Here is a 10,805-nt window from a genome sequence, read left to right as displayed (position 1 = left end):
ATAAAATAAAAATACTCTTTGTTATTCACCAATGAATTTTAAAAATAAAACAAACGAGGAAGATACACAAGGTGGTCTTTATACTTTAGCAGCGATCTCTTTCAAGCAACCTTTATTAGAATGTGCAAAGAAAGAGAAAGTTGGAGGTATACAGTGTCAAGTATAAATAAACATTTATTTGTAAGAATAAAATATTCACGCTTGTCACGTAAACAATCTAAACTTACAACAACAGCCTGTAAATTCCCACTGCTGGGCTAAAGGCCTCCTCTCCCTTTGAGGTCAAGGTTTTTGGAACATATTCCACCACGCTGTTCCAATGCGGGTTGGTGGAATACACATGTGGCAGAACTTCTATGAAATTTTGTCACATGCAGGTTTCCTCACGATGTTTTCCTTCACCGCCGAGCACGAGATGAATTATAAAGACAAATTAAGCACATGAATCTGCGGTGCTTGCCTGGCTTCAGAACTCGCAATCATCGGTTAAGATGCTCGCGTTCTAACCACTGGGCCATCTCGACTCAATCTAAACTTAAAGCTTATGAAACTGCGACGTACAGCTATTTATCTATATTAATAACTAGTAGTCATCCGCGGATTCGCACGCGTTTTACGGTGTTGGTTGTCACGTGTCAGGCAAAAAACTAGCCTAACTAGCCTTTCTTGGAGTTCAAATTTGCCTGATATCAAATTTCATCAAACTCGGTTCGAAAGAGCGACAGGCAGTATCTTGTTACCTTTATGTCCGAAAATCCACAACAGTGCGATTTCTTAGGCATATTCTGCCTCGCACAACCACTTTGTAGAACCAGCTTTCGCCGGAGGTTTTTCCGAACCGATACGACATGGGAACCTTCAAGAAAAGAGCGTACTCCGAAAGGCCGGCAGCGCACCTGCAAGCCTCCTGGTGTCCATGGGCGGTGGTAGTCACTTTCCATCAAGTGAGCCTCCTGCTCGTTTGCCACCTATGCCATAAAAAAAGGCAGACAGACAGAGTCAGTTTCACGTTTATGATATTAAAATAGATATAGATGAGCTTTATGTATATTGATTAATATAATTTAAAATATTTTTTCTTTCAAAATAATTATTATACATTCAACGTCAGCCTGTTTAGCATTTAATAATGTCTCCTCTAAAAGTTTAACTCCTTTAAAATACTGAAGAGGCGAAACGTGCGTGGAGTGTGCACTGAGGGCTCTATGATCTCGTTCCTCAGCGGCGTACTGTACTAGTATTGCCTCCTTACGTTGCCTTGTTATTAAGAGTATTAACCGATTGAAAATATACGGATAAACCTAACTTGTTATTTCGTATTTTAATTTAACTTAATAATATCTTTACAGGGGCATAAAACATTTCGCTAGCTTAGATATTCAAATAAATACGTTATCATTGTATGATGTTAAATTTACATTGAAATTATAGTCTATAGTTTTGTTACAAGTTCATTGGGTATTAGATCAGTATCAGAGAGAGCAGAAAGCTTCACGTAAGGGAAAACGCATTATACATCCAGGCGATATTTCTATCTTTATCACTTTCCATCCGCCCGTTTCTATTGTATACGATTTTTTACAAAAATATTGAAATGCATTTTTGTTACTGTATTGAAAAGATTTTTAACAACAGTTTAATTTCTTGTCATTTAATTATTCTCAAACATTGTTTATTTATTTAATTGTGTCTATTATTAATACATAACTTATAGCGAACGCAACCTCACTCTTCCGACCAACACATCTCATTTATATAACAGATTTGACTGTCTGTATGGTTTGCCTGACAATCCACATTCTACACAATAACAAAAAAGTAAAGTAAAGTAAAGTAAAGTAAAGTAAAGTAAAGTAAAGTAAAGTAAAGTAAAGTAAAGTAAAGTAAAGTAAAGTAAAGTAAAGTAAAGTAAAGTAAAGTAAAGTAAAGTAAAGTAAAGTAAAGTAAAGTAAAGTAAAGTAAAGTAAAGTAAAGTAAAGTAAAGTAAAGTAAAGTAAAGTAAAGTAAAGTAAAGTAAAGTAAAGTAAAGTAAAGTAAAGTAAAGTAAAGTAAAGTAAAGTAAAGTAAAGTAAAGTAAAGTAAAGTAAAGTAAAGTAAAGTAAAGTAAAGTAAAGTAAAGTAAAGTAAAGTAAAGTAAAGTAAAGTAAAGTAAAGTAAAGTAAAGTAAAGTAAAGTAAAGTAAAGTAAAGTAAAGTAAAGTAAAGTAAAGTAACAGTCTTTAAATTTCCCACTGCTGGGCTAAGACCTCCTCTCCCACTAAGGAGAGGGTTTGAAACTTATTCCACCACGCTGTTCCAATGCTGCTTGGTGGAATGCACATGTGGCAACATTTCGTTGAAATTAGACTCAGGCAGGTTTTCTCGCGATGTTTTCCTTCACCACCGAGCACGAGATGAATTATAAACATAATTAAGCACATATATATAGTGGTGCTTGCCTAGGTTTGAACCCGAAATCATCGGTTAAGATGCACGCGTCCTTACCACTGGGCCATCTCAGCTCTAATACATCTTAAGTAGGTTATATTTATTTCAATAAGTTTTCCTGATTGAAGCAATTTGAAAAATAAGATCAGAGCTATGATAATATTTAAAGTAAATTTGAAAGTGGCTGCTGGAATATTATTACGGAATAACATTTCATCTGATTCAAGGAATTTCTATTTACATGAAGTCCAATCAACAGTACTTGTAAGAGAATATTTGAATAAAAATATGTTGATTTGATTCGACGAGTCGAATCTGTTATTATTTTTATGCCCTGGTTCTAAGGAAAACGTATTTTTCATAAAATATGGCTGAGGGATAGAGTTGTCTTTATCTATATTTTTTCAAAATAAACTCGTTGTAGATATAACTAAAGATTTATTACTACAAATTACAATTCACTATTATTAGGTTAACTATTGAGTCGAGATGGACCAGTGGTTAGAACACGTGCATCTTATCCGATGATTGCGGGTTCAAACCAAGCAAGCACCACTGAATATTCATGTGCTTGTGAAACCTACATGTGTCTAATTTCATAGAAATTCTGCCATATATGTGTTCCATTCTTTCATTGTTAAAAACCCTATTCTTGTGTAATATTTATTATATTATATCGTTTATTTATCTTTTGTTATACGTATCACTTGTGAGTTATATAAATAATTGAAAACAATATATTAATCCATAGATATACTATATGTAAAATATTAAGGTTACTTATAATTATCGGACCACTTGACTCGCGGCGAACGATTTTTTTTACGCGTAATTTGTAAACGATGATAATTTCAAAAGTTTTGAGTCGCATTAAGTGTAAAAGACTTAATATGAAAAAGACTAAATTTACTCTCTGAAAGGAGAGGAGTAACGTTTTGGGTCCGTTTTCAGAGTGTAACAAATATTAAATCATTATCATTACATAGTATAAAACAAAGTCGTTTACCGCTGTCTATCCCTACGTATGCATAAATCTTGAAAATTACGCAACAGATTTTGTTCCGGCTTTTTTACTATATAGAATGTTTGAGAGCAATGTTTTTGTATGTAATACATGGAAAATATACAAAAGGAATACTGATAATATTAGAAATTTCTAATGCGATGCCCTAATTAAACAAATTCTGTAGTTAAATTTAAACCATTTAGTGTCAGCATTGCACCTGTGCGAATCCAGGGCGGGTTCATAGTTAAGTGATAAAAAATCTTACACCCCCATTTTAAACAATAATATAACAATAATAATAGCCATACTTAATATTAGCAATCGGTGTTTGTATTGAGTTTAATTGGACGTTAATACTTTAATAACAGGATTAATCAAATGTTACTCGAACAAATTAATTAATTGTCATTAAAACCCATGACATAATTTAACTTTATGTTATTATTCTTGTAGTTAATTAATATTAATAGATTTAATTTGTTGTATAGTTATAATTATTGTAGTTGGCTTTACTAGCTTCAACAACTCGACCTTAGCTGCAGTTGGAAGGGCAGGTACTGTGTATAAAATAAACTGAAAATCATCATCATCTTTCAAGGACGAAGAGCCGAGATGACCCATTTATTAGAACACGTACATCATAACTGCGGGTTAAAACGCAGGGAAGCACTACTGAATTTTGATGTGCCTAATTTTTGTTTATAATTCATCTCGTGATCGGCGGTGAAGGGAAACATCCTGTGGAAACCTGCATGTGTCTAATTTAAACAATATGCTCCTAACATTCTTCTCTAAGGGAGAAAACACTAACTGTAAATGTTATTAGTGCTGTAAGAAACGTGTAGTGAGTGTCGTGAGTCGAGATGGCTCATGGGCTAGAACGCGTTCAACCGTTGTAACCGATTATTGCGGGTTCAAACCCAGGCAAGCACCGCTTCATGTGCTTAATTTGTCTTTATAATTCATCTCGTGCTCAGTGGTGAAGGAAATCATCATGAGGAAACCTGCATGTGACAAATTTCATAGAAATTCTGCCACATGTGTATTCCACCAAACAGCGTGGAGGAATATGTTCCAAACCTTCTCCTCAAAGGGAGAGGAGGCCTTTAGCCCAACAGTGGGAAAAGTTTACAGGCTGTTGTTGTTATATTTAAAATTTAACTTTATTACTAGACATTTACACCAATCAATAATCAGGTATCTAGGATATATCCGATTGATTTCGCAATCACTGAAAGTTCTTGCCAGTACAAAAGTACGCGTGGGCAACGATTGTAATGTGATCTTTCAACAAGCGTCGATCTATCTTAAACCGCAAAGCGGCCATTACTGTCTGTTGTCATGTTGTTGTAGAGTTGAGAATATAATAGAGGTGCCTTGGATGTGAAAAAAATTGTGACTTCTGTATGAGAAACGTCTGTGTACCGATTTTTTTTTTATACGGTTTTCATAAATGGACAGAATAATTCATAAATTCGAATCATCCGATCCGTGTTTTTTTATATGACTTCGATTTGGAAACAGTCTTGTAGACTGGTGATCTTACTGATGAATACGAACGACGACGGATGACGAAACAATAATATAAATACAGTGTATACAACTGTGTGAAGCCAATACTGATTGCTAGTGTATGTAATAGTTATTTTGTTCAGTGTAAGCCTAAAGAAACTCATGATCTATGCACACCCGAAAAAAATTCACGAAATTTTCATTCAACTACATAATTCTCATGAGAAATTCGAAAGATTCGAATTTTGAAAACTTAAGGGGTCCCCTTTTTTGCACACACACGTTAGAATATACACAGTTATAATAATTTTACAGAAAATATCATCATTTTGTACTGAATATAAATTGGTTTATATCTTTAATTCATTAAACTTATGCCATTTCCGTTTCAAAGTTCTTTGATAAGCCCGCTTAGCGGAAACCACATCGCGGCCATCGCTGCGGTTAGTCCGCTGTCACACTGTGGACTTATACACAGCATTTGTAACGCTTAAATCAGTGTTTGAGAGCCCGAAATATTCAGAAGCTTTCATCCTTTATTATCAACAGAGAATGTAACATATAATTTTTAAATGTCTGTTTTAATCTGTCAGAAAGTACAAAAAGTACTACAAGTTCATCATCGGCCTTTAAGAAATATGTTTCCTTTTATGGTTTTCAAGTCGCAACGGTTCGGAAAAATCGCCGGTGAAAGCTGCAGCTTAGATGGTGGGAATTAAATTTATTGTCGGTTTTTTTTAGCTAAAATCATAATCCAGAACGTGGCTTATTTTACTTGAATTAATTTTATTTTATTTTTGTTTTAACTTATAGTGGCTCTTTTTTGTTAATGTATAAATAACGTTTTTTTTTTTTTGTAAAATGCATATCCGAATTATAATACTGTAGTATAACATATGCCAAACTTCTCAAAAGTAGAACAGGCCTTAAATTCTTGAAAATCTTGGCAAAATCATGATGTTTACTTTTTTACCTAATATGTAGATGGTTGGACAAAAAATCCCGTCTCATATTAACTGCACTATATTATAATACTATATACTATAACTGCATCTATGAGCCGTCATCACGGCATTCACTAGCTCACTCGCCTAAATGGAACATGAAAATACTCTTTCTATTTCCCACTAAGTCTTGCTGTTTGAGTTTTATAATATATTCTGATACTTTCACTATTTGCAAGGCCGTCCGGTGAGCCAACCGTAGAAGGGCTTGCACAAAGTCCTACGAGGAACTTTTTTAATAAATAAAATATACTTTATTAGTTCAAAGATGTAACTTATTATTGAGACCACTTCTTTATAACGTTAACTAATTTACTTTCTTACTTTTAATGGAAAAATATTAACGTTCAAGTAAATAAGGCGCGGTTGCTTTAATTGATATCCGTCGATAAAAGGAAAACGTTAATATCAGACAATTTCTTCGCCCTCGATAACGTTTTATAACTTTACTTACCGACCAATCCCATTTCACATGACAATAACTAACTTTCTATAGAAGTGTTTTTTATAGCTAAGTATATATAGGTATATATAAGTTTTATAAATAACTACATTATACACTATTAAGTTATTGTGGAGGTGTGTGATAAAATTAACAATCAAGTAAATAATAAAATAAACTAAAAAAATTACATGTACGATACAGGAGTTTTTGATCATATAATTCATTTTTTTTAAATACTCTGCTAACAAAATTGGTACAAAATAGTAGGAAAATGATTACAAATACATTCTTTATAAATATATTTTCTTATCAATACCTATATTGCGAGTTAAATGGAAATGCATACAAATCAACGCTCATTTATTTAACAACACCAACAAAAGCAGTTCGACAAAAAACACAATAAATCAAAAGTTATCATAAGTAATTGGGTAATTGCTCACTTTTTTACAGGTGTTCTTAAATTACTTGGAAATTGAAACATAAGGCGGACTTGTCGGACAAAAGTTACTCCTAATTCTATCACGAAAACAACTCTGATATTAGTCCATATTTTTTTAATATAAAAATTTTCTACGATTTTTAATACTCTATATCACATTTACAGGAAAGTAATATCATACAAACCCTGATCATAGCGACTTTCGATATAAGTTTATATTTCCTAACACTGTATTTCGTTCGAAAATGTTTTACAAAATCATCCATTGAGTCGAACCTATAAATATAAACTCAGTGTATTTCCCAAGATAATACAAAACAAGACGATACGAGGCTACGTGACTATACTCATATATACAAACGGCCACTGGGTATATACCGTACATATCTGATACAGGGGTTATTACTTCTATAAATTTAAAAAATACCTGCTGACTTTTTTGGGCGATTATCATGGGGGAGGTATTTGTTTACGAACCTGTGGTAGATTTTTGGCTCAATAAATAATTGTAGCTCTCCACTTGAAGAGAGCTACAAAGATTTATGACTTTAACTTTGACAATATTTAAATGTTACTTGTTGATAGCAGGTTCGAGCCCGGACACAATTTAACCTGCCGGACAAAATTTGTGTTTACAATTAAAATAGGGTTCGTAGTGATCGCGTGTGACGGATAAAAATCTCTCTCACATCTGAATCCATCAACCCACAGTGAAGCAGTGTGATGGAAAAGCAGCCTTCTAATCAAAAGTAGGCTAAAAATGGGGCTCTGCGAAGCTGTAGGACATTTACACTTATGCGATAATTGCCCAATTATACGATTTCAAAAAAAAAAAACTGTTTATAGATAATTATATGTTTTCAAAAGTGTCGATTTCTACAGATCGATTTATTTTTTCATGTTAATGAAGATAATTATTAACAGTAAGTCCTTAAATATATACAAATATGAATTAAAAATAGTTACTGTATAAATCTTTAGCACGTGACGAGGTAGCAAGAATGATAGCAGATTAAATAGAGGTATTATTATCAAAGACATTCAATAACAAAGTAATATCGGTAATCAATGTACAAGCGTTACAAGCACCCTTCGTGTGTTCGAGGACTGTTTCCTTTACATGTACTTACATGAGTATTCCTATCCACATAAAATGAGATGTGTTTTTTTCGTCTAAAAATAAAAAAAATTGAAAGTGGATTAATATTTTCATTTACAAAATATATTTAAATATTTCTTTTAGAGCAATTTATACGTCTAGTTACTAACGTTGAGCATTCATTCAATATTCGATCAATCTATCTGTCAGTTGACAGTCAGCCATTGGAAAGTCCTCCGTTCCTTGGAAAGGATGCAAATTGGAGTAATAAATGGGGATACTTTTTATTAGCGAATATCCCGAGGGGATATGAAATCGGAAACTTTTAAAGATACCCATCGAATATTCTGAAGTATTAGAGATATTTGAAAACGAAATTCTCTCCTTTATTTCAGCAATAGTTAAGGGATGAATTTGCAGAGTGAAGTATTTTTTTTAAATTAATATACCGAAGATAATAATGTTCAATTTTCTTACTTCTAATGTCAAGTATGAAAACTTTCTATAGTTTTTAATCCTTTATTTAATCCCTCTTTGGTCTCATCTACGATTTTTTTAAAAAGTTTAATAAAATCAAAAATCAAATTAAACTTTATTCAAGTAGGTTTTTACAAGCACTTTTGAATCGTCATTTTACATTTAAGTGAAGTTACCACCGGTTCGGAAAGTAGATTCTACCGAGAAAAACCGTCAAGAAACTCAGTAGTTACTCTCTATCAACATTTAAAAAATACAAAGTCAAGTTAATTAAATACAATTATTTAAATTAATATACCCTGCTTGGAAGTCAACAGGTATTAATTCCACGCTTATTTTATCATCTTTTAAATCTAGTATCGAATAATATGTCTTTTGAGTAACCCATTATAAGAAGCCAAAATACCGGTTTCCATATTTTCAACTTCTAAAATGATGGTTTAAAATTCATACTACTATGCCCGATTAGATCCCATTTTTGCAAACTTTGTGCTCACTTCCCTTCCAAATGGATACATGTTCATAATTTCATCCTGTTAGACCCGATATGTAGGATGTGCGTTGTATGTCTAATTAAGTATATATCAGGTTATTAAATTGTTTTTATGTATGCAGTGTGAGAGTAACTAAGCCAACAGTAATTATTAATTTCTGTTTATTCCATACTAAGAAGCTTTCAACGTTTGATCTTTCTAATAATTTATCATATTTGTACAGTATTTAGTATTGTGATTTGATGAAAACGAGGTGATTAGGCAACGGTCAGGGACATTATTCAGATCCATTTATTTAACTTTTAATTACAAATTTACAAATTAAATTATGATAAAATACACAATTCAATTTGCTTTAAAGTCTACCTCGTTCGTAAGATTTGACGCCCTGAGTTATTTTCTCTGGGGATGTATAGTTTGCCTCTCTGCCTGATTAATCAATGTACGCGCCAGGCGAGGTATCGCACATGATCATACGTGAAATCATATTCAAATATAAACGCCGTGCATGATATACAACGTGGAGTTTTCAATTTCATGCTCAATTAAAATATTTTTCTGTATTTTATTTGAAATTAAAATTCTCTGTCGCTAAAAAAATATTCTATAATAATAAAGACCTTATATGTCATATTCACGAGTGTATTCCGTAATAGTTTTATTTTATTACTAGGATTTTGTAAGTGATGCAAATATTAGGTAGTGGCTATATTAACGAGTGTTCTTTAATTATAATTGATAAAACACTTAAAGATTGGTAATACAATATTATATATATGCACCCTAACGTTGACTTATATATTTATATTAATTAACTTATCAACGTTATGTATCTCTATCCACGGGCTGTTGTGCATTTTCGCTTTATTACAACTATTTCGTTTTTTTTCTATAATTTTTATGTCTTCAACGTATATTATGTGTGGTGAATATATAATTTTCATTTAAATATCACCCAGTAAATGGTTTCATTTGAAGCATTGAACAATTAAGCAATCCTCGCTTACCTGGGAGATGTTTAACGAATACAAAATTAAAGTAACTGTTGGTTTCCAACTGGGGAATATCCGACCCGCTGTGTTTAATATCGTTTGGTTAATACTATGATATTATGACGGAGGTCCCGGGGTAACGTATTTATATACATATACTATGAGTGTACTATTTGTAATATTAAAAAAAAAAAAACAGTATTTACTGAATGTATCTTAATGTATACACGGTGCATATAACACAATAACAAGTTCTAACAATTTTTGTCTCTCTGTTTGTCTATTTGTTCCAGCTAATTTCTCGGACGGCTGGACTGATTCCTAGCAGTAAAGAGTAAATAACTAAAGTAAAATAACTTTTATGATAAATTTAAATGTACACGAAGTAGCGAAGGACAAGTTTACAATAAAATATTCAGAATCGAATATTAACTTAAATTGTAGGAAAGGAGGTAGAGATCACATGAGGAGAATCAATAGGCTATTTGACTGGTTTTTAAAATCCATTTTATATTATTTAGTAGAGATTAAGGGACCCAGTAAAAGTTGATTTTTTTATTTCTAGTACATATTTTTCGAAAAATATGATATTAAAAATTCCATATTTAAATAACGCGCGAAAACGCTACTTGGACAATATGGCCTGCAATGGGGTCGGTGACGTCACTATGCTGTATTTTAATCTGTGGTACATATAGTAGAAAAGCAAGGTTTACAAGAAAGTGACTTCATCATAAGCTCGGCCAATTAGGAGCGTTTTGTGTCACGTGACAAACGTTTGAAAAAATGCATTTTTATTGATGGATTTTTAAATAAATTAAGTATTATTTTCAACTTTCGTTAGTAAATAACCATTTTTAAACTCATAATATACACTGATTACGATAATTCACAATTTATTTTTCGTA

Source organism: Vanessa cardui, chromosome 24 (assembly GCF_905220365.1).
Source record: "Vanessa cardui chromosome 24, ilVanCard2.1, whole genome shotgun sequence".
NCBI classification, from domain to species: Eukaryota; Metazoa; Arthropoda; class Insecta; order Lepidoptera; family Nymphalidae; genus Vanessa; species Vanessa cardui.
The sequence above is the reverse complement of the archived record's forward strand: the minus strand, read 5'-3'. Positions refer to the sequence as shown.